This window comes from Chrysemys picta, chromosome 5, assembly GCF_011386835.1.
Source record: "Chrysemys picta bellii isolate R12L10 chromosome 5, ASM1138683v2, whole genome shotgun sequence".
Taxonomy (NCBI): Eukaryota; Metazoa; Chordata; order Testudines; family Emydidae; genus Chrysemys; species Chrysemys picta.
The window spans coordinates 39,299,992-39,327,771 of record NC_088795.1 but is presented as its reverse complement, the minus strand read 5'-3'; the positions used below and the strand labels follow the sequence as shown (position 1 = coordinate 39,327,771).

The following is a 27,780-nucleotide window of genomic DNA, read 5'->3' as shown; positions in this document are numbered from 1 at the left end:
AAACAAATCCAAACCCCTTGGATCTTAAAACAAGGGGAAATTAACCATTCCCCTCCTTCCTCCCACCAACTCCTGGTGAATCAGTTCCAACCCCCCTGGGATCTACAACAGGGAGAAATTAACCATCCCCCCTCCTTCCTCCCACCAACTCCTGGTAAATCAAGATCCAAAACCCTTGGATCTTAAAACAAGGAAAAATCAATCAGGTTCTTAAAAAGAAGGTTTTTAATTAAAGAAAAAGGTAAAAATCATCTCTGTAAAATCAGTATGGAAATTAACCTTACAGGGTAATCAAACTTAAAGAGCTCAGAGGACTCCCCTCTAGTCTCAGGTTCAAAGTACAGCAAACAAAGATAAACACTCTAGTAAAAGGTACATTTACAAGTTGAGAAAAACAAAGGAAAACTAACACGCCTTGCCTAGCTATTTACTTACAAGTTTGAAATAGGAGAGACTTGTTTAGAAAGATGTGGAGAACCTGGATTGATGTCTGGTCCCTCTCAGTCCCGAGAGCGAACACACTCCCAAACAAAGAACACAAACAACAGCCTTCCCCCCCCCAAGATTTGAAAGTATCTTGTCCCCTTATTGGTCCTTTAGGTCAGATGCCAGCCAGGTTACCTGAGCTTCTTAACCCTTTACAGGGAAAAGGATTTTGGAGTCTCTGGCCAGGAGGGGTTTTATAGTACTGTACACAGGACAGCTATTACCCTTCCCTTTATAGTTATGACAGGGTCGGAAACAGTCTAAGCATTCCCCCTCACCCCCTAAGGGTACCCCATCTTATTTCATGTACGTACATTATGGTCCTAAAATGTGCAGGTATTTAAAAAATTTAAATCATTACACGCGTAAAAATTCATCTAAACAATGCCCACTAGAAGGTACCTTCAATCTAAATAAGATCATACATCTCAGAGCAGCTTTTAATCACCAAAACGCCTCTGACACACAATGGGAGCAATTTGTCTATTAAAAAAAGGAACGAGTTAATTTAAAATTCAGCTTGGTCCAGAGATAAAAAAAAAGTTGATCTGCGTTCAAGGTCAAAAATCAACGCAGAGCAGGCTAAGTACAAAGAAAAACTGCTTTCGGCCCCAGCTGGCTGTAAAAAATATATAGACATAGTCAAACCAAAGGCAATACAAGTTACAGTGCTAAAATTACATTTGCAAAGCTTAACTGTCCAGTAAGATCCAACAGTCTGCCTTTGTGACCCTGGAGCCGGCGTGGTTTGGGAACGCTGAAGAAGCCACAGGCAGCCGGCCTGAACTGAAATCACTAAAAAGACGCCCCAGGAAACCCCAGGGCGTAAAAAAACTGCCTTCCCAAAAAAGGAAGCAAGTTAAAAATTGCACAGCGCCGTCTCTGAACGTTGTACACAAACGTGGCCAGTCTGAATGTACGTGTGTAAGTATAAAAGTGTGCCTACTCTCAGCCGCAGTAAGTCTAAAAACTGAAGAGGGGTTTAGCATTCCTCTCTCCACCCCGGTTAACCGGGACGGGTGTCAGGTGAATCTACCCCAGCCGTAGCAAAACTGGGCAATAGAAAAGTTTTAAAAAAAGGAAAAAGTTGTGTACTTGATAACTAAAATTAAGCAATTAAAAGCATAAATCATAAACCAGGCAGCAACTCAAACTTATGCCCCGGGCAAGTTGCAAGCCTTAAGACAGAACTTCCAGGCAAAAAAAAGGAAGCACTGGCTAAGCAAGTACCGGTCCTTCAGGGACTTGTCAAAATTTAATTATTTGTGCTCAGTATATGCTGTAAAAGCAGTGTGTTTGCCACAAAAGAAAATTAAATAGTTGAACGCCAATGGGCCATGCGTTTTGCCCAGGTGGCAAGCCTCACAAGAAAAAACTCGGGTAGCTTTGTGAGTAAAAATGTTTAAGAAAAGAGACCAGGAAGGGTGGGGGCTAGTTAAGAAGCCCACCCTCCTAGCTAAATTGGTAGTAAAAAAAGCCGGTGCCCATGAAAGGAATGGTTCAGCAAAAAAAGCAGGATCGGGCCCAAGCGGGCAGGCAGCAGATAGAGAGATTGGAAAACAGGTTAAAAACTTTAAGGACATAGTGAAAAAAAAAGGTAAGTAATTATAAGCATGGGGATTTCAAATCCCCAGGACAATAATTAATATGGTAAAATCTAAGTTAATTGGGTGTCGTTTTGAAAAACAAGCGAGTAATTTAAAAAAAAAAGGTAAAAAGTTAACTCTGTAGTTGCTAAAGAAAATCAAGCAGTGAAACTTGGTAAAAATGTCTGTAAGTAATTCAGGCAAGAAGTTATTTAAGTGGAATTATTTAACTGTAAATACGATAGTCTAATTTGCTAAAAAACACTCCTACTGTGTACAATCTGTGTTTTATAAGTTTAAAATAAATTGGTATTGTTTTAAAGTTGAAAAACTAAAAATACTTTTGCCAGACACAGGAAACTAGTGTTATTTAAGGTATTTAGCATTTAATCCTTAAAGTAACTTAATGCTTTACAAGATTTAAAATGTTTTAACTAAAGACCAAAGGTTGTGGCTGCAGTCAAAGCCAGGAAAATAAAAACATTAAATTTGTTTTTGGGTAACAAGCAAATAAAAGATCTGGTTAAAAAAAAAAAAAGGACAGTGCCCCTGGCTCTGTGTGATCAAGCTGTCACTTTACTAGGGGTGCATGAAAAATTTGTAAGTACAAAAGAAACAGTTACACTTTGTGTAAAAATTAATGTGGCTAGTGTTGTGAAAATTAAATTGTGAAAAGAATGTGCATTTTCCCCAGAACATGTGCAGTGTATATTGTAGCAAAGGTAAAAAAAAAAATGCAAACCTACCAATATAGGTTGTGTTGTCTCTTTCAGATCACTGTGTGTTTAAAAGCAGAAGTTAAAAGTAAAAGGCAGTCAAAAGTTTAAAAAAGTTAATTGTGTCCTATTTTTTTAAGTAAAAATCTTTAAGCTGTAAATAGCTTTGAATCTAAAAACAAGCCCCAAAGCATCTGTGTTAATGCAATTAGCTAACTAATAAGGTAAATGCTACTTAAACCGGGGCTGCCTATAAAACAAATACAAAAAAATATGGGGTAATTCCTCTGTTTTGCCTAAAATCAATAAAAGTATTTGTATATAAAGAAAATATTTTAAGCAATAACTGACTACCCAAAAGGGGTAAACTTCTGTTCTTTTGTCTTTCAGATCATAAGAGAAAACGGATGCCAGCTAAACAGCATTCAACATACCATGCATTTACTGGTACAATAAAAATTTTACTTTTGTGTTCTATGTCCTGTCTCGTGGTGTTTGTCTTGTGGCCAAAATTGTTGTGTTTAATATTTTCATAAAACAGTCTAGTTCAAAATTAAATAAAAGGGTTAAATCAAAAAGCAAATACTTGTTTTATTCAACTTGAAATACGTGTTTAAATAAATCAGGGAAATGTAATACTGAAGTCTAATACATTTGCTTAAGTAAAAAAAAGAAACTTAATTGGCCAGATTTTTTAATAAAAAAAAAGTTTTTTTAAGAAATATATGGAGATATCCCATCTCCTAGAACTGGAAGGGACCCTGAAAGGTCATCGAGTCCAGCCCCCTCCCTTCACTAGCAGGACCAAGTACTGATTTTGCCCCAGATCCCTAAGTGGCCCCCTCAAAGACTGAACTCACAACCCTGGGTTTAGCAGGCCAATGCTCAAACCACTGAGCTATCCCTCCTGCTGTAGCAGTGTTTTTGAATGTGGCCAGCGTTTTATTTTTGGACTGAGCTTGCTAGCTGTTTTTTTTAGTTAACTTGGTTTTTTTGTTTGTTTGGTTGGGGTTTTGTTAAAATTTGCATACCAACAGGCTTTGGAAGCAAGGACATGAAAGGTTAACCCTCAACCCATATTGCACATGAGATCCTTCTGGCTACCTCAGATTTCTAGCCAAAGGATGGGAAGAAAAAAAAGCTATTGGACACCAAAGCTTATACCAAGTAAACTCAAAAGTGGTTGTGCTTCTCCTGGTTTGTTGCTCCAAAGCTCTGTATATACGTTATTTTACTGAAAGGGTGTATATGGCATACATTAAATAATAACACTAATGTACTGTATAATGGCAATGTGTATGTGTTCATTGTTGGAAAAAGGTGTATAAGTAAAAAGTAAAAGTTTCCTTTGTAGGTTAAAAAAAGCCAAAAAAACCCCAACCAAACAAACAAACAAAACAAACTAAAAAAAATAGCTAGCAAGCTCAGTCCAAAAATAAAACGCTGGCCGCATTCAAAAACACTGCTACAGCTAAAACTTGACTGACAACCAAAAAAAGGGGGGGCCTGAATGTGCCCAAGCAACTATAAAATCTGCAAAATACTGCCAGGCATTAATAAAATGTGTTAGGTTTCTTTTCTCACAGATAAAAGAAGTGCTACCCAAAGACCCTAACAGCCCTGCCATTCATTAAAAAAAAAACCTAAGTCTACGTAATGTCCATCTATAAAAAACTGCTTTGGCTCCACACTGGAAAGGCCCTTTCCAAGTCCTGTTAACTACCAACACTGCTGTAAAGTGCCAAAAACTACCTGCCTGAACCCATGCTTCTCACTGTAAAAAAACCCCTCCACCTCAGAAGAACTCTCCGACTAATAATAAGCTTATTTCTCCTTCTAACTCTGCTGTGCCTTCTGAACAGCAGGAAAAAAAACAACAACAACAAGGTAAAGTGCTAGTAACCTCTCCCTTGTCCACTAACAAACCTACTGTGCCTTTGAATTTTTCTAAAAAAAGCAAAACCATTACAAGGTAATGTGCTAGTAACCTCTCCCCTGTATAATGCTAAACCACACTGTTTCAGGAAAAAGAAAAAAAGAAAAAAACTTGCTTCATTAAAACCACAAAGTCCAGGAATTCCTAACTACAAAAAACATTAAAAACTAACCCTGGTAAAAAAACAAAAAATTATACACTGGCAGAAAAAAACTTTTGAAACCCATGCTTAAAAACTTGGTATTAATTGGATTTTGGAATTTATTTTATAGGCTGCGCCTTGTGTTTTAAATAAGTCCTTTAGCATGTATGGCCCTCCCTAATTAAATTTTAAATTATAAGTACCAAAGGCACCTTGTTGCCATTGCCCCTGCCATCTCCTCCATTACACTATTACCCCTGTAACACATCCAAATACAAACAATGCCATATATTTAATAAAACCAATGGCCAAGGCCTTCACACTTTAGTAATTTATTTAAATATTGTTTAAAAAAATATTTTTAAGGTTCAAAATATCCCATATAAGCAAACAATTGAATAAAAAAAATAAATCAGTAAAAATAAAAGTATATAATATCACTACCAGTAAACCCCAAAAATCTGTATTCGCAATTAATGGGTTCTATAGCAAAGTAAATATGATGGCTGTTCCTAAAATTTGCACTGTGTTAAATAAAAAAGGCCCTTATTGTTATCTTGTCACCCAATTAGTAAACAATTGAACAAATACGCAAAAAGTTTGTTTTGCCACTGAAAATTTTACCTGTATAAAAATTATTCCAGGGACTAATAATGTAACCTGTACCTTATTGCAATACACTCCTTCTTATGCCATTAATATCAATGCCTCCTGGAAGTACATAAAGGTATTCAGCCAACAAATGTGGTATAGTACTACACCAAAAAGAAATGTACTACAATATCAATAAACTGTAATTAACACTACACTAGAAACTGTTAAATTTTCATTGCCCTTATCCAGTTTCCAAATTACCTCTAAATACCCAAATTGTTCAAAGGGGGCTGCCATTAAATTAACACAACAGAGGGCTTGGGTTATTTCCTCTAAAAAAAAAACAAAAACAAAAAAAAACAAAAAAACAAAAACATAACCGGATCCCTTTGGGATGGGGCCAATAGTGCAGCAGCAGTTTAAAATATTTTTAAAAACCAAAAACATAATAAAAAATTGGGCAACTAATAAAGGCCATTGGCCTTGTTTCTGGGGCACAACTAACCCAAATACAGGCTGAAGTTAGTAAGTTACATGTTATTTCCGCCCTTAGTTCAATAACCCAAAAGTTGCTAACAAAAATGGTATTAGATATCACTAAGGCTAAAAAGGCATTACAGTGGAATCTAGCATGTTCAAAAATTCAGAATTTCCTAAATGACCAGCTAATGGCCATTCAAAATAATCTAAAGCATCAGGCTTGGCCCACTGCCCTTACAAACACATCAAAAGTACCATCTAATCTGTGGCCATGAAAACATACTTAAAAATTATCTGGGTAAAAGTGCGAACGTTCTCAATGCTCCTTCCAAGCATATGGATCGGTTGGGGAAATGTGGGCTCCCACATACCAAATCCTGCCGGATCCATGAAAAGAATGCATGTGGAATTGGGTAATTCACCAAAACATCTAAAAAATTAAACTACCTGGTATGCCCAATGAATTTTTAGTCAGTGCTCCTAAAATTACATCTAACATTTAAATAGGGTTAAAAAGTCAATAAACATTTTGGCCGTTAACCCCCACAGCTTCAGTGTATCCGTAAACTGAAGCCAGAAGCAGTTGTTACTCTTCATAACTACGTTTGCTGAAAGGGTAAAAAACAAAAAACTACCCTAACAGAACACTTACTTTTTCAAGCTAATAATAGCTGTGTGTATGTTAAAGCCACCACATTGCAAAACATACATTTTAATCTCATTACCACTGCAGGCAATCATATTATTTACTAGCCTGCAAATAAAATTTTCCAAGTATCCCTTTGGTTCCAAATACCCTTTAATTGGGCTAGTTTAGTACCTAATCAATTTCAGAATTTGCTTTACTGTTACCAAAGGTTAAAAAAATCTCTAAAATACAAGGGCAAATTCACATGCTTCAAAATATATGTCAAGTTAAAAAGTATGCCTTTCATACAGCTTATAAAGTGTGCACCTTATGTACTAAGTATAATGTATTGTATTTTATAACTAAAACTGTACAACAACCCCATCATATTATTGCTATAGAAATATTATTGTTTGTGTTGGTGTTAGTTAGTATAAAAGTATGTTATTGTTGTTGTAAAAAACATAATAATAGTAATACCTTTCATGTCCATGCTCATAATGCATTGTCATTACATCCAATCAAAACCCCTAAGATTAAAGCATCTAAAGTAAAATCTAAATTCCAAAACTTAATGCAAATAAAGATTTAAAAATGTTTGTTGTACTAGTAGTACAAAAGGGGGGGTTGTGGAAGCAGAGAAAAAACTGACGGGAAGGGGATGCAATGCATAACAGTTCGTTAGCAAGAGTCAGGCTAACTGTAACCCTAATAACGCGAGATTTGTAGAAGCGAGGAATGTGTGAGGCGAGTGGGAAAGAACTGTGTGAAAAGTTGTTGCGACCTTGTGTAGATAATGTGTAGATAATATGGAATGAGTGAGAAAAACAAAATATCAGAATAACCTATGTATAAACAAAATGCAGTTGCTCATTGTCTGTAACAAAAGGTATAAATGCCTGCTGTAATTGTTTACCTGTTGAGAGACCTGTTTAGCTCTCTCTCTATATGCAATTGCTTGAAAAAATAAAGTATCTAACTTGCTGTACCCAAACAAAAAGTAAGAACTCTGTTATTCTCTGACAGTTCTCATACTAATCCCCATCTTCTCCAATTTTACTAATAATTTTCTATGTGGAACTGTATCAAATGCCTTACTGAAGTCCAGGTAGATTAGATCTACTGCATTTTCTTTTTCTAAAAAATCAGCTATCTTCTCAAAGAAAGAGATCAGGTTGGTCAGGCATGCTATATTTTATCCCAATTACCATTTACTGCTATGTCCTTAACTACTTTCTCTTTCAAAATTTGTTCCAAGACCTTGCATACAATTGAGATCAAACTAACAGGCCAGTAGTTTACCAGCTCACCTTTTTTTCCCTTTCTTAAAAATAGGTACTATAATAGCAATTCTCCAGTTATAAGATAAGATAAGATCCCTGAGTTTACTGTTTCACTAAAAATCATAGAATGTCAGGGTTAGAAGGGACCTCAGGAGGTCATCTAGTCCAACTCCCTGCTCAAAGCAGGACCAATCCCCAGACAGATTTTTGTCTCAGATCCCTAAATGGCCACCGCAAGAGCTGAACTCACAACCCTGGGTTTAGCAGGCCAATGCTCAAACCACTGAGCTATCCTTCCCCCGTTCTTTGCTATTGTGCTTGCAATTTCATGTGCCAGTTCCTTTAATGTTCTGGGATGGATATTATCTGAGCCCCCAAGTTTGGTTTTTATTAAGCTCTTTGAGTTTGACTTCCACCTTGGATTTCGTAATTTCTATTTCCATATCCTCTTTTCTATTAGTCACCCTGCCACTATCCCAAGTGCCTCATTTCCCCTAAAAAATTGAGACAAAGTATTTGTTTAGGTGTTGGGCCATGCCTAGATTATCTTTAATCTACACCCCATCCTCAATGCTTAGCGCTCCCACTTCTTCTTTCCTTGTTTTCTTTTTATTTATATAGCTATAGACCAGTGGTGGGCAGCCTGTGGCCAGCGGGATGCACACGGCCCATCAGGGTAATCCGCTGGCAGGCCACAAGACAGTTTGTTTACATTGACCATCTGCAGGCATGGCCGCCTGCAGTTCCCAGTGGCCCCGGTTCGCCATTCCCGGAAAATGGGAGCTGCGGGAAGTGTTGTGGGCCTCAGGGACGTCCTGGCCATCACTTTCCGCAGCTCCCATTGGCTGGGAATGGAGAACCATGGCCACTGGGAGCTGCGGGCAGCTGTACCTCCAGATGGTCCATGTAAACAAACTGTCTTGTGGCCTGCCAGCGGATTACCTTGACAGGCCACATGTGGTTCGTGGGCAGCAGGTTACCCACCACTGCTAGACCCTTTTATTCCCTTGGCTTTAATTCCCTTGGCAAGGTCCAACTCTGCTTGGCTTTTGGCAGTTCTCACTTTATCCCTACACTTTCTGACCTCCAAGAGGTAACTTTCCTTGCTGATGCATCCCATCTTTCATTCCTTGTAGGCTTTCTGCTTTCTCTTAATAATATATTTGAGATGCTTGCTCATTTAGTTTGGTTTGCAACCCTTCTGTATGATTTTTTCCCCTTTGCTTGGGATGCAGGTTTCAAGTAGTTTCTGCAACTTTGACTTAAAGTAATTTCAAATCTCCTCCACATTCAGATTCTTGAGTTCTTCAGTCCAGTCCACTTCCTAAATTCCCTTTTTTTTTTTTTTTAAGTTTGCCCTTTTGAAATCAAGGACCCTAGTTGCATACCTATTTTTGTTTATCTGTTCATTTAGTTTAAACTGAATTAGCATATGATCACTGAAACCAAGGTTGTGCCCTTGTCATAACTATAAAGTGAAGGGTAACAGCCCTCCTGTGTACAATACTATAAAATCCCTCCTGGCCAGAGACTCCAAAATCCTTTTACCTGTAAAGGGTTAAGAAGCTCAGGTAACCTGGCTGACACCTGACCCAAAGGACCAATAAGAAGACAAGATACTTTCAAATCTTGGTGGGGGGAAGGCTTTTGTTTGTGCTCTTTGTTTTGGGGGATGTTCGCTCTTGGGACTGAGAAGGACCAGACATCAATCCATGCTCTCCAAATCTTTCTGAACAAGTCTCTCATATTTCCAACTTGTAAGTAAACAGCCAGGCAAGGCGTGTTAGTTTTTATCTTTGTTTTCTCAACTTGTAAATGTACCTTTTTGCTAGAGTGTTTATCTCTGTTTGCTGTAACTTTGAACCTAAGGCTAGTGGGGATTCCTCTGGACTCTTTAAGTTTGATTACCCTGTAAAGTTAGTTTCCATCCTGATTTTACAGAGATGATTTTTACCTTTTTCTTTAATTAAAAACCTTCTTTTTAAGAACCTGATTGATTTTTCCTTGTTTTTAGATCCAAGGGGGGGTGGATCTTGATCCACCAGGAGTTGGTGGGAGAAAGGAGGGGAGATGGTTAATTTCTCCTTGTTTTAAGATCCAAGGGGTTTGGATCTGTATTCACCAGGGAATTGGTGAAGAGTCTCTCAAGGCTACCCAGGGAAGGGTAGCACTTTGGGAGTGGTGGCAGCGGACCAGATCTAAGCTGATAGTTAAGCTTAGAAGTTTCATGCAGGCCCCCACATTTGTACCCTAAAGTTCAGAGTGGGGAAGCAGCCTTGACAGCCCTACAATCAGGTCTTTTATGGGGTCCTCACTACTCAGCAGCGCTAAATCTGAACTGAAATCATCTCTTATTGGTTCAGTGACTATTTGGTGAAGGTTTCAGAGTAGCAGCCGTGTTAGTCTGTATCCACAAAAAGAACAGGAGTACTTGTGGCACCTTAGAGACTAACACATTTATTTGGTGAAGAAATCTGTCAGCTATCACATCCAAGAAAATCTGGTCCCTAACATTATTAGTAGCCCTTGTCCTCCAAGCTATAGCTGGGAAATTAAAATCTCCCATACTCACACAATTCCCAGAAGTGTTTATTTCATTAAAAGCATGAAACAGGTCTCTATCCATATCCAAATCAGATCCTGAGGGTCTGTAGAATACTCCACGCACTATCCTAGTATAGCCTCTGTAAGTTTTCTTCCCCGAAGTGATTTTGACCAAAACAGACTCTCTTATCCATTCCATCACTTTTAATTTCTTTACAGTCTACCTCATCATTAATATACAATGCTACTCCACGGCCTTACTTCTGTCTTTCCTCAACAGCACATACCCTTCAATACCTGTACTCCAGTCATGACTATTATTCCACCATGTTTCTGTTGCCCCTAAAATATCTGATTTCACCTCCTGTACCTGTAGTTATAGTTCCTCCATTTTATTACCAGGCTCCTTGCATTCATTTGCAGGCATCTTAGTTATTTCTGCTTGGCTTCACCCACATTCCTCACCCGATTGGGTACAGTCATTCTACTGCCAGTATTGCCTATCTGTTAGTGTCATTGGTATTGGCACCATCTTTCCTCTTGATGTGTCTTCTCTTACCCTCTGCTGTTCCTCTTTCCATAGCTGTATCTGCTCTTTCTTGATTTTCCTGCTGCTCAATATTAGAATCAGGCTGGACACTAAGCATCTCCCGTCTACCTCAAATTCCTAGAAGTCTATTTCCCTCCCTACCCAGGTAGAGTCCATCTCATGAGAACAGTCCTCTGCCCATGAATGACTCCCAGTGGTTGAACATCCCAAAGCCCTCCTATAGAGCACCACTACAGTAGCTATCTATTGATCATCATAAATCTTTAGGTAATTTCCTCAACTGTCCCCCTGCTAGGAAGTAAAATGCAATTTCAGGAATATTCTCTCTGTATCATATTCAAATAGATGTCTCAGAATAACACTTCTTTGGCTGGTGTTTCTGAGTTCACTAAATTACAAGTATCAATAAGTGCTCTTTGACTAATCAATTGACATTTAATTAACTAACAATAACCATTGTTAACATTCAAATTAAATACTTATAGGTGACAATATAATCTGAAGTGTTCCCATGTTATCCATATTGATTTGACCAACATTTTTAATTTGGTATTACATCAGTTCTTGGCACCTAAAGTTAACATCAACTGGTCTTATTATAACTGCATTATACAGGACATTTTTAAGCAGAAGGCAACCAGACTCCTCTCAGCTGCAGTTACCTAAAATATTTTGGTCTGTTTTTTCAGTTTTTGTTTTATTCCTTGTAAATACATAATTTATCATTATTCCATTATTATGCCATACATAATAACTGGCAATGGGTCAGGAAGGTTTTAATACATGGGGAACCTCTGTATATAGTGTAGTTTGGGAGCCCACAGCTATAATAAATACTCAACATTTGCTGGACTAAGTTGTGGGAAATCTGTCCTTTATATAACATTTTGAAGAGGTATTTTTAGTAAATTCCATCTGAATCAACCTCATGATGAGCCCAACTGAATGGTTTGTTTTGTATTGCATCCTTTCTTTACACTTCATTAGCTTGTTGTTCAATACAAAACAAATTTCTCATGAAATATCTTCTCTCTCTGTGTTTCTTATGTGCACCTGTCTACATTCAGAGTATTCACATGAGGAAGGTGGAGATTTCCTAACCCATTTACCCTTTTGAATTAAGGGTTGGATTTTTTTTCCTGAATGATGTTCACAGCACACTCCATAATTTGGATGGAAGGGTCTCTGTTGAAGAATCCACCCAAAATAATTCCTGTGAACTACCTTCCAGACATCGCTTTTATTTTTGAATGCTCTCTCCCAAGGTTTCTAAGACGCAGCTCATCTTTTCATTACTGTATGATCTTAACAGACTCATAAAAGTTACTGATGAATGCTATGTATTAAATCAGGCAATCTCACACACACACGCACACACACACACACACACACACACACACTCTCTCTCTCTCTCTCTCTCTCTCTCTCTCTCTCTCTCTCTCTCTCATGTATTTTCTAGTGTTGTCTCCAGGATAGTTTTAGAAGTCCTGAATGAGGAGCTTATGCAACCCTCCTTTCAAAACTATTCCACAACCCAATATATCTTGCCATCAAGATATTATTCCTGATATTCAACCTACATTTTCTGTGTCTTAATTTTACCCAACTATTCCTATTTATAGTTCTGTGTTCTAAATTAAGTTCCTCTCCATTCTTGGTTTTTATATCCTTCAGGTATTTGGCTGTTCTTCTTTTAAGACCCCCTATCATTTTTATTATAGCTCTTCTCTGAACTTCCACAAATGTATCTTTTTTGATACTGTAGTTTCCGATATCAGAGTGCAGTATTTCATATGCAGTTCCATATTCTGTTTTTGTATGTGTCACAAGTCGATGTCTAGATTGTCCTGCCATCCAACTGCTGCATCATCTAAGGTGGCAAGTTGTGGCAGCCCATCCTCCAGTCATTACATGTTTGACCATCTGCATTGCTGCCCCACAGTCATATTGTGGAGATTGGTGAAGCTAAATGTCTGCATAGTGGCAGCCATGCTGGCAATTGCAGTCAGCAGCCTATTAAGCCTAGTCCAGGATCTGTGTCCCAGGTTGCAACCAGGTGGATATAAATCAGGGCTTCTGAAGTTTTGTTAGCATGTTTGTGTCTCTATCCCAGAGTTGCTGCCACTCTGTGAGGACAAAGCTATTGGCCCTGATATGTTGTTCATTCAAAAGTGGAACTGGGCTGGCAGAATCGGACATAAGTGTATGAACAGTCACCTCAAAAGGATGTTGCAAAGTCAATTGTGGCATGTCAGCAGGGACTGCGGGTGCAGGTTTTTTCTTCTGGAGGCAGGCAGATCTTGTCTGAAGTCTTCATTGCTTATTTGCATATATTAGAAACATTGTCAGCCTTATGTGCAGCAGATTGTTTCAATCTGTCATAGCCCTCTATGAAGTTTTAAGGGTGATAGCTTCTCATCAAAATGTTCTATATGGGATTAGACTGTGATACAGTTTGTCTCCTAAATAAGTGACAACTGTCTGGAAAGGGAGTGGACAATCCTCAACACAGGAGTTAATTGACCAGGCAGTTGTTCAGATGGAAGGCGAATGTCTTAATCACTTAATATAGATCTCCAGTGACTAAGGTAGTGGCCATATCATTCACATCCTGGTTCATTGACCCTTATATATTGTGTAGATTATCTCCCACATCAGCAAGACAGACCTCATCTGTAGATAGATACTTATAACCTACCAACAACTGAGGCTGATAAGTATATATGCTGAAAAGGAGAGGAGCTAGAACAGATCCTTGCGGGACACTTAAGCAGTCTAACTTTGTCTCCAGTTTGCAAGATGAAGCTCTAATTTGTTATCATTTCCTTGATGAACCACACCATGGGCTTACAGGAAACAGTCTGCATTTGAAATGCAGAGTTAGATACTAATCACTCACACAAAGTTTAATATGATGTTATGCTTTGTCACAGATTTTGCCTTTGTCATTTAAAATAAAAAAAGAGAAATAACTTGTAGCAGCCCAGCAGTCCCTTGCAGAGCTTCTGTAGCTTTTATTAAAACATAACTGTTTAATCCTTATGTTTGTGCAGATAATCTTCCAAATGTGAACCAAAGGCAACTGATGTAGTGAATATTCTAGAGTGCTGCCAACAAATAGTTCTTCTACAGAACATATTTTTCCCTGAAAAAGTTGTATTTAAGACATCTGGAGATGTGTTAAAAACATGTAATTTAGGGATGTATAAAATGATCCAAGACAAGATTTTATATCATTTTAAAAAGAATTTTATCAATGTTCCGTGAGTATTATGTATTTTTCCCTGTAATGAAAAACAGCTTCCTGAAAGTGAGTAAAATGGTGGTGGCCATTTTAGGTAGAGGGAAAAATTCTAAAGTCTTGCAGGAGCCTATCCACCAATTATCTGTAAAATGTTGTGTTGGAGTGAGACTTGACTCCGCCCCATGAATAACTGGAGATCCTGTTTGGAGCACTAGCTCAAAACACCTTATACCATCTCCATTTGGAAAAAAACTTTGAGCCTCCTAATTTCAGATACAGATTTTGTCATGGTGATCCACCAGGCTGTACTGTTATGGAAAGACTTAGGGAAGACTGTAGAAGTGATATGAAGCAAAAACAGGTCCAGCACAGAGTCCTGTCTCCTAATTGGCCCAGACAGATGAGAGCTTATCACACTAGTACTTGCCTTTCCAAGCATTGTCAGATCCAGATTAAGATCCTGGTCCTTAAATTCAAAGTCCTCAAAAGCCCCCAGGGCGTGAGTATACTAGAGACCACCTTTTGCACCACACGAGCCTAACAATACTGTTGTCAACAGGATCAATGTATCAAAGGTAATAAGAGCTTTGGACAAGCCCTTTTCAATAAAGAGGGGATCAGAATGAGTTCATATTTTACCTTTTTTCAATACAAAATGCCAGATGCCCTTTTGCACGTGCCTTCTAAGTATAGTGACAGTGGTAAGTTTAAGATTATGTGGCAAGTTTTCTCAGTCCCTTACAACTCACTCAGGGTGAAGTAAAGAATATGGTATTTCTAGGACAGTGCTGGAAATGTAACACCAGTATTTGGCATCGGGTTACCATGCTGATACATATAGATTAGATTGTTGTATCCAAGGTCTAACTTCCCAAATTCACAATCCCCAAACAGTTCTCTTTCACACATGCACACTGTCCATTCATTATTTTTTATTTATTTTAACATAAATGGGCAGGCGCTGTGAAATCCAAATCTAGAAATTTCCAAAGTGTAGAGCTGTTCAGCTCTATGGTCCTGATTATGTCCTATCTTTAGTTGTTTGGGGCTATAGGTGAGTTACTTAAACTATGTAAGTACTGCTTTCTGAATAATAGCAATAGCCCCACAATACCATGACTCTTTTGTTTCATAATACACTTTTTTGTTTTTCATCCCAGATATTTTATATGTTTTTCCCATTTTAAATTTTTTTTATGGGGAGAATGAGGGGCAAGAATAAGGACTATTCAAAAGCCAACTAGATTTTTTATTTCATTCACCCCAGCATTAGTTCAATTTTGGTTACTTTAAATGACACTGAGTAGATGCAGACAATACCAGTCCATTATACTAATCTTCTGAATCTTGCATTAGGTTTGAATTTACCTCATGGTCATGGATATCTGAAGTTCATCTGCTGAAGCTATGCTATATTAATCTGGTGCCATTTTTTCATTGGTTTGTATTTTAACATTTATCTACAGGTTTATTTTCTGCATATCATTACTTACCAGGTCATCATCTGGGATTTTCAATGTTGCCTTGCTTTAAATAAACCAGGAACTTTGTTTCTACTGTGTGCTTGTTTTTTTTTCCCCATTTACCAAATAAATGAAAGTGGTTTCTTCTGCCAACTATGACTTGGCCTTATTTCTACATTTTATCATCCTAATAGAGCCTGCAATAGTCAGGTCTCAGAATTCTGCTATATGCCTCTGCTGAGCCATTTGATGTTGCTATCATGGTATCCCAGTTGGCTGCATGATGTTCTGCCTTTTTGCACTGTTATATTCATTTTATTTTCTGTTATTGCACAAACTTTATTTCTGAAATAGTTTAGTTCTCTATGAAATAGAATGTTATGTCTAAGAGTGGAATGAACCTCTGGAAATTTTGGTTCCGATGCTTAGATTTAATTCAAGGAAGACTCAGTTGGAAATGAAAAATGCTTTTTTGAATAAGAATATTGTGCAAAAACGTGATACAAAACATAAAAAAATGGGCTTTAAAATGCCTGCATTTGTCATTAAATCCAAATTCTTATTACAAATTAATAAATATCTACCGTGGAACTGCCATCTGTTTCAACAACTTCTGAAGCTAACGAACTTTCATGGCATTTGAAATGAAACAGCAAGGCAGTCTTATTGACACTTCTTTCATATTGTAGGTACAAAAAATGTATGATCTACCAAGTAAATCATATTTTGATGAGCCATTCACAAATACTATCTTTTTTTCCCCCCAAGGAGATGCAAATCAATTCCATTATGAATTTGAACTTAAATCACTGTTACATTGGGTACTGTGGGCAGTCTATCAATCTGGTGTGCTTGTTAAATGTGGTACTTATTTTCTTCTCATTTGTTTAAGCAATATTTGACTGGAGTTTATCACTTTATTTTAAGTGATTTGATCTTGGGTGCAACGTCCTCATCTGACACCAGCCTGAACAAAGGGCAGTTATAGTTTGATAACCTCATTGATGTGCATCAGAATCAGTCTCTCCATAAGCTTGTCTTTGGCACAAAGGAGACAGATGGATCAGTAGTTCATGGGATCTTTCAGTGTGTTTCCTGGTTTCAGAATAGCATTGACTAGATTTTTGATATGCTGATTTCCTGGAAATATCATTTAAACAAAGCAACCAGCTTTTGGCTCTTGGGCCTAGGGGAAGAAGGAACTCCATATATCTAAAATCCAGGCCTAAAGCCTTCCTTGTTTTCATGAACTTTATGGCCTGATCTAGCTCTTTCTCTGAAAATGGAACCATGACGTTTCAATCCACACTAGGAGCCTGCCACCTCTCTGTAACCTCAGACTTTAACCTCATGGCTGAAAGACTTAGCCAAGTTCTGTATACAGCCATTAGCCAGAAACTGAGATAGGATAGCATTTGTGATGACTGGAAATTTCTTTTTGCCGAGGCTGGAATTTCCAGAAAGTCTTTTGATGGTCTGTCAGGCTTTTCAGCTAGAATGAATAAAGTTCATCTTTGTGACTCTCTCTCTTCATCAATCACACGTGATTTGATCAAGTGGTTGAAAGCTCTTAGTAATGGCTGGCTGTTCATTACCAGCAGATATAAATTCCTGGTAGAGCTTAATTGCCTCTGACAAACACCCAGGGATATGCTGTTGGACACAGCCTCCAGGGATTGATTTCTTAACAGCTGCCTCAACTAATTTTTTTAAAAAATTGGTAGAAATCATTTATGTTGGCTGGACATGTCAAGTCCAACTCATCCAGTTCACTGACAAGCGTCTCTAGCTCTGCTGGAAAGACTTCCTGCTGAGCCTTCTGAAAATTCATCTAGTCCTTCCAGGAGCTGATTTCTTGATATCTGTGGGCTCATAGTGATCAAAGATGGCCAATGCTGAGATTCTGGAAAAACTTCAAGCATTTTCTGCTCTGTGACCACTAGCAGCAGATTTCCTGGAAAACAAAAAGGTGATATCTGTTGAGACTGTGAAAGCTTAGCATTGGCTTTGGGTCATAGAGGAGCTGTAGAAGTTGCCTGAGGTACATGTCTGCTATGTTCTCATGACATCCCCCATGAGTAGTGTGAACTAAATTAAAAATAGACAAAAAGTGGAACATAGGAACGTGTTCTAAGCAACAATCAGGCCAATAGAGCTGCCCTCCAATGGGGTCCCTTTTCAGGACATGTGCTATAAACCCTAGTGCTAGGGCTGGTTCTCAATACATTGCATTTCAATCTTTAAGGCAGTGGTTCTCAAACTATTGTACTGGTGACCCCTTTTATCTAGCAAGCCTTTGAGTGTGACCCCTCTTAAATATATGAACAAGTGTTTTTTAATTTATAACACCATTATAAATGTTGGAGGCAAAGCAGGGTTTGGGGTGGAGGCTGACAGTTTGCAACCCTCATATAATAACCTTGTGACCCCCTGAGGGGTCCTGATCCCCAGTTTGAAAACCCCTGGTTTAAGGGATATTGGTGGCAAAAGGAGAGATCCTCCCCATCTAGTTACAAACCTTGAAATATGTGTTATCTTGCTTCAGGAGTTGCATTCCATTTCTGATACATAGCTTTCAGTTCCAAGGTATGCTGTCACGGTTCATCACCACAACAAGCAATATGGGATGCTATCTTAGAGAATGGCTGTCCACTGTGTGACAAGATGGTCAATATAGTATGGTGGGTTCTGCACTTTTCTTGGTGTGTGAGGGGAGGTAAAATACCACCCCTTACCCCTGCATTGGGGCAAGTGGGGAAAGGGTCTGGGTTTGCTCCTCACTCGGAGTCCCAGCCCCTCTCAAACCCTGCAGGTTCTTACCCTCTTCTCCCTTGGGTGGGGTACCTGCTGTCCTTAAACACTGGGGCAGGGTCTCCCTTACTCCAGTTTTCTGTTCCTCCAAGTCTAACAGCGCGCACGCGCGCACACACCCCCAAGCTCCAGTCCTCTCTCCTTCCCCCTGACTGCCTGAAGCAGGGGAGTTTTATTAGGTTTCTAACAGACCCTTAATTGATTACAGGTGCTCCAATTAACCTGTAGCAACCCTCCCTAGTCTACAGGGAACCACGTCTTAATTAACCTAGGGTTTATATACTTCCCTTCTACCATTTCCGAGTGCTCCCTGGCCCTCCTGTATCACAACAGTTACTACGGTATAGTGACACCTGTTCTAAATGACATTGTAGAATGGCAGGCAATAAAGGTGTATGATGTTACACTGATTAATGTCCTATAAACCTTCATCAGTTAACTGGCCAGCCCCCACTCTGCCCATATTTCCAAGTCCTTCCATTGCAATGGTGATTTCAATTCCAGCCATGGGATATACTGACAATAGTGCAGATGGAGAGAGTTTAATGGAGTGGGAATCAGTCACTGACCTACAATTCCCTGCTCCATGATGTCATGTGTTTAAGTCTGTAGCTCAAAATTGTATTGGCCTTTCCTCCTGCCATTGCACGGTCCCTCGTATCTAATTTGCTGGCCATTGTTAGGAGAATTTGTAGGGCTGATGACCTGTATCTCCCAGCCAGATAGGACTAATGCCATAGCAAAGTCTCTTTCAGGACCTCTGACAGTGCACAATTTATTAGTTCAAACACAAAACTCACAAATTAACACAAAATAAAGCTATTCTGGTCAACTCAGGCCTTTCCCTTTATGTGTGTCTCTCTCTCCTCCCAGACCAATAACAGGAGCCAAAGCTCCCTCCTGCAGCTCTCTATCTAGTGGAACTCTCTCAGGCATCACCTGACCCTTCCCAGCTGGATCTAATAATTGAACAGGGCTGGCTAGCCTCAGGCCCAGGCCTGTAAACGGGCAGACCACCCTCTTACAGAACTATTAACTAACAATTTGTTCAGTAAATTTAGCCCTTTTTACTGGTTATGAATTATCTGCTAACTGATGTGGATGTTTAAAGATTTGTTGATTATTCAGACTTTTATTTAATTACTAGTTTTGCTAACCATGAATTGCAACCAAATTGGGAGGAAGAATAACCAAAACAAAGCACAAACCATCTCCTTGCTCTCTGCTTTTCACCACTTGGTTTCATCTTACCCTGGGGTCTGAGACCAACAGTCAAAAAAACTCACACAGCAGCAGATTGTTTATTAGTTTTTGTGCCTGACAGAGTTTATATGAACTTTTGTTTTACTGCAATAAATTAGATTAAAACAATCCGTTATCTAACAATACTGTTGCAAGAAGAATTCATGATCTGGCAGAAGATATTCATGAGCAACCAATTAAGAGTATTTGTCAGAGCGAGTATTTCTCTCTAAAGGTGGACTTGGCCACAGACATGTCATCTTATGTGCAGATAATTGGATTCTTCTGGCATAAATCTGAAATTTCTCTTTATAAAAACTTTTTAATCTTTAAACTTCTTGCATCCTGTGTTACTGGTGAGCAATCTTTTGAAACTTTTAATTTGGCCCAAAGTGGACAAACTACACAAAATTCCAAGTTGTCAAACTAAATGCCTTGAGAACTTAGAAGATGTTCTTAATAATGTTGAGAGCGTCATGAAAGGTAGGCTTATGAAAATTACACTCTCTCTAATGCTATGTGATGAGCTGGGTACACCCCATTGCCATCAGCTGTATTTGGCACAAGTAAGATGTCTTTCATGGGGAAAGTTCATAACCTGTTTGTTTTTGCTGAGAAAAGAAACTCATGTTTCTGAATAAGTATCTGATAATCAGAATATTTTTCAGTTTCTGGATGGCTTGCTCTCCTGGTCTATTACTGGAATATGTGAATGCTTAAATTTATTTACATATCCTAGAAGGGAAGAGAATTAATATTTAAAATTGTTAGAAATAAGAATTCCTGGGGTGAAGTCCTGGCCTTAATGAAGCCAATGAAGTTTCTCTATTGACTTCAAGAGAGCTAGGATTTCATCTCTGTGGACCCCAGGGATGAATATAGCCCATGATTTTAGCAGTGTCTTTTTAAAACAGCCAGGATTACCTTTTCTGTGTTATAGCCTATGTATATCATCCCTGGAACACTACACAAGTGTAAATATGCATTTGAGGGCACTTAAACAAGAACATTTCTAGGAATGGGCAACTATCTCTGGATCTTCAAATATAAATATTTCTGGGACTACTCATTTGAGTTATGCATGTGATATGTCATAGTTAAAATGATGACTGGCAAATCTTTTATTATTTCTTTTGATTTGTACAAAAATAAAAATTATACACCCACTCTCCATATGTACATGCCATGATATATGGAAAAAAATCATTTCTCATGTGTGCACCGGCAGTTGCTTTCAAAGCTTATTGAGATAAGCTTTCCACTTCGGCTATTTGCAAAGCGGGTACTTGGAGCTGAGTTTTGCTTATCACCAGAGTCTTCTAATGAAAGGTTTAATACAGATTTAAATATATTATTTGTATAATTATTGTTTAGGTGTACCTTCTTTGGAAAAAATGGTTGGCCAACTACATTTACTTTTCACTCTTCTGAAAACAAAGGTTTCTTAAAGTTGTAGTTTTTGTTGAGGTAACTCGCAATCTGGATTATTTAGCACCAAAAACTGCTTGCTTTGTCCACATGCGTAATCCTATTGAATTTAATGGCCTAGTTCTCTACCACCTTGCACTTTGTATAGTTATTTTGAATACTGGATGCAAAATGCTACCAGATCAGAATGGTCCAATGGACTGCTCATATAGTAAGGGACTTGGGCCCCTTATAGACAGCATTGTGTATCAAGGTACAAAGATCTGAACTATATGAACTGCTTTCAACATTACAGTAATAGGACGTGTGGATCTGATATTAATCCTGTTCAAGCCAGAGGGTTTTACTGTTGAATCCAGTGGGATGAGAATCTGGCCTAATATATTGTGCAGTAATCTCTTGTCATTGGTAAATAACCTACTCTTTTTTGGCAATAGGACAATAAAAGACAACTATTGTCCACAATTTATTGTTGTTCTACATTAATATCCTCTGGGTCCACCCAATAGCATATTGATGTAGCCTGCAAGATGAGATGAAAAGTGACTCTGTTGTATATTTATATGGAATTCAGTGGCTAACTTTGCTCTAAATTGGGCATGTAATGAATGTATTACTGCAAAGCAGGGAAATAAAACCTATTATAGACTAGGAATGAATCATTGCAATGACAAATCATTTTCTAAACTGCAGTATTTTCTCTGCTATTGCTTTGCTTTAAGCTTTGCTGAAAACCAATTACTTTACTCTTTCTCTTTACTTTTATTACTGGTGACTCCTATGCTAATTTTTACTCTGTATTTGGTTTTCATTTGAAAAGCAGTTTGGAATATAAGATTAAAACTGAATTGGTGATATTGCCCTGTTGCTTTCACCTTTTACCCTTTCATCTCCTCCAGTGATCTGAAGAATTTATAAGAAAAAAATAGCTTGAACAACTGAGAGCCATCCCCATTAAAACTGTTTCTTGTCATATGAGTCAGTGTCCTAAAAATATTAGAGCAATGAAAGAAATCTAATTTCTTTTCAGTTCTCTAATTCCCTATTGTCATACTCACGTTTCTCATGCTCTCATTTGAAGGATCTATAATTTTGTGCATTTATGAGTTACTTAATCTGGGTTATATGGATTTTTCCCCATTACAGAATAGCTAATTTTCTTTGTTTAATAGTGCAATGTTTTCACCTGTGTCACCTTTGTTGTTCTCGGAAATTAGACCACCAGTAATTTCAGCCATTGGCACCTGAATCATCAGTTTTGCCCATATCTCGTACAGGTTTTACATGACCGTAATTTTCCAGCCATTCATTTTTCCCTTTGACTTAATCACAAAGTTATTTTCTATTATCAGTGAGTGGCACAGAACTGCTGAATAAATGAAGTTTTGCTTTGCTGATCACTGTATGTTAATGCAGACTGTGGGAAGGTTCATGTGGATTTGGGATACTTGCAGTAAATTAATAATTGTTCGTTCTGGGCTGATCTGAGCCAGCTGAAGACAAGGGAGTCTTTCCATTACTTCAGTAAAAAGGCTCTATAGCATCGTTGATCTGCTGTACTCTAGTTGTCTTTAAAGAATAGACCTGTTGCATACGCAAGCAAATTAGAGAGCAGATTTTCTATAGCAGCACAGTTTTTAGAGGTCTGTTGTAGTATATAAATAATCTGATTTCTTGTTTACTGAAGTTTGATTTATTGTTATCTTTTATCTCAATCCAGTAATCATAGCCATTTAGGACTTTGACAAGTATGGATTCTGTTGGATTTGTTATTTCTGTGTATTACATTCTCCATATATTGTAATTATATTATGCACTGCATGACACTCATATGGCTATATGTGCCATAGTACACCCACCCTGACCTATTAAAGTGTTCCAGTGTCTATGCTCTGGTCACAGAAAACAAGGTGGGGGAGGTAGAGTGTTTTTTAAATGTACTTTTAATAAACCAGTGTCCCTTAACTGACAGCTAACAATATTTAAATGATTTTTTCAGTGAATCCCTTGCGGTTACAATTGCCTGTGTTTGTATTATCCAAAAATTCTGCAGATGTCAAGAAGTTTAGTAGAGAAGCCATTCTCAGATGGCTATTGGAAAAAATAGTATTCAAGAGATTCTTAGGGGACTGTAAAATCCAATGTAAAGATATAGGTCCCAGTCCTGCCAAGATTTAGGCATGCGCTTAACTTTGCACTGGGCAGTTAGGGTATAATTATCTGAACTGCAATAGCATTCTTATTCTTTTGAAAGGGTATCTATAATGCTCACAAATGGTCAGTACCTCCATTTTATATGTACTCTGAAAGAGGAAACTCTATTGGATTGTTTACATGGGGGGATTTAATTTGCAGCTTTTCATGTGCAATACACACAATAGTGTGCACACGGCACAGTGTGCCCTCAGTCAGTGTGCATCATTGTGTATACACACTGGTGGTTTGCTGCAAACTGAAGACATGGCATTCGTGGAGAGTATCCCGGGGTCCTTTGCTTCACTGTGGAGCAGTGTGAATTCTGGAATTTTTCTCACCATGCACAGTGGGATTCATGAGGGAAGCCAGGAGAGTTCATTTAAAAAAAAATTGCATGAATCATGTGTCTCCACCCCGTACTTCCTTTCTGAGCAGGCTATTACAATTTTCAAATTGCTGTTGGTCAGCATGGACCCAACAATGCTCCACACTATCATGATGGCAACCTGTAATACACAGAAGCTGCTTGGCCTGTATTTAGCACCAAAAGACAGATGAATTTGGCTTTGGATTTCACCAAACACCCCACCAAGAAGATGTGGCAGCAGCTTCTCCAGCTTCAGGGGTGTCTTCAGCAGCGATGAAATCAGGACAAGGGTGAGGAAGACACTGAGCAAGTGATAGTACAGAACTGGTTTCTGGAGCAGCTTCACAGCATGCTGTGCTGTTTCTGGGCTCAGGAAAACAGCATGAATTGGTGGGAAAGGATCATTCTGCAGACCTGGGATGACCAACAGTGGTGAGTGAATTTCAGGATGGGGAAGGCAACTGTTTGAGATATGTGCTGAACTAACCCCAGATCCACAACGGCAGCATGCTTCCATGGTGTCCCATACATGTGGACAAGCAGTTTGTGATTGCTATCTTGAAACTGGCCATCCCCAAATGATACCAGTCCATAGCAAACCAATTCAGCTTGGAGAGATCAACCATTGTCTTCAAACGTGTGATACCGTGGAAAAGGCGTGGTCACTCCAGGTTCTAAAGTTTAGTATTGCTCAGGAGATTATTGATGGTTTTGCATGCATTGGGTTCCTAAACTTTACAGGATTTACAGCAATTGACAGGACCCATGTATCTATTATTTGCCACCCCCAGCCATCGTTTCTCAAGATTTATAAACAAGGAGATATTTCTCCATGGAACTCCAAGGGCTGGTTGGACACTGAGGCAAGTTTACGAACATAAATGCAGGGTGGTCTGGAAGGGTCCACAATACTAGGATCTTTTGGAACTCAGCTCTATTTATCTTAAGGGAGAAAGGACTGTTTGCCTCCAGGAACATCATAGACATTAATGGTGTGGACCTTGCACCGGTTAGCCTGGGAGACCAGGCTTATTGTCTCTTTCTGAGGTTAATGAAGCTCTTCACAGGCCACTTGGACAAAAAGAAAGATCTGTTTAAAGAAAGATCTGCCTAAGTAGGTGCAGAATACTAGTGAAATGTGCAATTGATCATTTGAAAGGGACATGATGCAGTTTATGGAATAGGTTGGAAGCAGCGGAAAAAAAATCCCAAAGATTATAGCAACATTTTGTATTTTGCAAAATATTTGTGAGAGTAAGGGAGAAGGCCTTAGCAATAGATGGAAAGCTAAGATGAAGAGACTTTCTCAGAAGTTTGAGCAGCTAGCAAGGCATCCAATACAAAATGCAAACAGCCAGGGCAATATTGTCAGGAATGCCTATTGCTTTTATTTTGAATCTCATGCCTGGAATTGCACAACAGTACATTCAGCTGTTAACTCTTGGAGAGGGAACAGGGGTTAGAAATTTTTTGAACAGTTCACTGACGTTCACAGCAATGAAAGTTTAGCATTGTGGCAATTCTTATTTGACCTTGTGTCTCTGCTTATGTGTTTTTGGAAAACCTTATGTTTAGTGCAAACTTAATTATTTTCTGATAAAAATGAATTGTTGACTTTTTATGGTGAAGGTTTCAAGGTGTTTATTATTAAACAATGTATTATGTAAAATACTTTTATGTAATGAACTTTTATCTGAAATGATAATGAAATAATGTGTTTTAATTATGAATGAATATATTTAAAATGTATTTAACTATAAAGGACACATTTGTTAAAACAGTTATGAAACAAAACAGCCAAGTGCAACAGTGCAGCACAGGACACAACACAAGGGGCAAGGAGGCTTAAAGACACAGGCAAGTATATGTCTTGGCTTTGTCTCTTCTTGTTAAATGGGCCTTCTGGTGTTGAATGACAAGGCTCAAAGTTACCAGGGGCAATAAAGGACTCAAAATAGCTGGGGGCACTGGTCCAGGTCGGGAATGGCCTCTGGGAATATTGTTGTAGGGAAGGATTTGCTGTTGTTTCCAATAATCAGTGTTGTCCATGGGCTGCATAACATGGCTGGGTGTTGGTGTGTAGTATTGCATTTCCTGCTGCCTTAATAGTAACTGCAACTGAGCATTTTGCCTTTTTATTGCCTCCAAGAATTGCCTCTGTATCTGCCTGTCTTTTTTGTTACAGTCTTTGGCCATGGCATTGATGTCCCTGGCAACTGCCATCCTGTCCTTGGCCACTGCAATGATCTCCTTCAAGACTTGACTGCTCTCCTCTTGGTCCTCAAATATTGCCTCCACCTCTCCACAATCTTTTTTTATGCTTTTTTGTGGGGCATGGAGGAGGCTCTGCAATGATGTGATTGAATGTTTGCAGACAAGTTTTTTCATCACAAAATCACTTTTCCCACTCAGGTTAGCCAGCACATCAGCTAAGTGGTGCATGCATTGGGATTTTTGTCTGTGCAGTATATATGCTATTTGGCTTTGCTGTTGTAACTTGGAGGCTGAGGGTGAGCATTGAGGGGTGGGGGGAGAATGGAAATTATGTTCTGGGTCTGGCTTTGCAGTTTTACTGTGCCTTTCAGGTACCTCTATAGTGTTGGTGCTGGTTAGCAGGAGTATCTCGTGGCAGACTGGAGAGTAATCCTCTTTACATCCCCTGTAGGCTGTTCTGACTGTTGATGATGTTACAGTGAGGAGGGTGATTAGGAGGTAGAGAATGGCCTTATTCAAAAAGGCAAAGAACAGACCAGCGAGATACATTGTGAAGTTATATACCAAGATGGCTGTCCCCTCAGAAGGGGAGTTGCAGGCTATATTATGGTTGTGAAGCTATTCCTCATAATGTCCAGACAAAAAAAATGAGAAATTTTTCAGTCTTAAACTTTCTCTCCTCTGCAGACAGGGTGAAAGTGCAGAGAAAAATAGATAGGGTTCTGAAATGATTCTTGAACCATTCTTTCAAGTCTGTAATAAGCTGTTTAGAGCTTTGCTGTCTCCAGAGCAAATCGTTTTTTACTATAAGAATGTGTGTGACAGGGCATTTATACCTCAGCAAGGAGCTGTAGTCTTTGTAGCTTTACAGGCATGCAGTGTCAATGTCTATCTCTTGTGTAAAGTGAGAACACACAAATGTTTTGTGTAAAGTGAGAACACACAAATAGTTGGTAGTCAGGGTTTTCACATGAAACAGAGGCAGTTGCTTTTGGAAAGATGTATAGAGGGGAGGCTGAACAGACAGAGAGAGGTGCCGGAAGTAGGCCTCCAACTTGGGAAGGGTCCTAGCTCATGACTGTCTGCAATGGTCATGGCCATGGGGCACCTGGAACAGTAGCTAGCATGACAGTATAGTAACTGAGCCTCCTCTTTTTGCTGATGATGGCAAATCAATATGGCTAGTGGCCAGTGATTCCAGCATTCTTTCTGGCCTGATCATTCTATAGGGGGCCCTGGCTAAGTCATATGCAGTGGGTATAAATCCCTCCTGAGGGTCTCTTCCACTCTCCTTAGAGTGCTGTCATGGCAGAGGTACAGAGGAGAGAGATAGGGGGACCTCGGAGAGGGGTGTTACAATGTCTGGACCGCTTACTGGTCTACCATAAGTTATACGTCCCCCGGTTGCTTCCTACAAGGCTATGGCTCCTCTATTTGGGGTGTAGGCACAGACTCAACCAGGTGGGGAGCCCAGGCAGGATGCGGGCAGGGCAGTGCCAGTGTGGTTGCTGGTGCAGCCTGGGGGTCTGTGCCCAGCTCCCCATGGTGGTGACCTAGAGAGTCAGCACTTCCCTAGCTTGGTTGGAGCCCAGCGCCCCTCAATGGTGGGAACTGAATGAGCTGCACCTCCCTCCACGCTGCAAGGAGAAGTGTCTGCAGCCATAGAGCTCCTGCCTCCCAAGGGCTAGCTCCAGATTATCTCAAGCAGCCTGGGCAGCTGCACCCCTGAACCTCCCTGCCTCCTCACGTGCCGCCTATGCTAAGCTGTACTCACATCAAAGAAGAAAGACAGAGGGACTATTACAGAGCTAACCGCAGGCAGGTCATTCTTTGCTCATCTCCTGCTTGTGTCTAGATCTCAGCGTGATGT

General features: G+C 39.1%; 1 long non-coding RNA gene across 1 annotated transcript in view; it reads left to right on the top strand.

The window, feature by feature from the left end:
• LOC135983603 (uncharacterized) overlaps positions 1-27,780 on the top strand; it is a 269,671-nt gene that overhangs the window by 52,994 nt on the left and 188,897 nt on the right. The window contains exon 2 of the long non-coding RNA XR_010601309.1: positions 3,179-3,235. This is a non-coding gene — a long non-coding RNA (uncharacterized LOC135983603). The remainder of the gene's footprint in view (positions 1-3,178; positions 3,236-27,780) is intronic.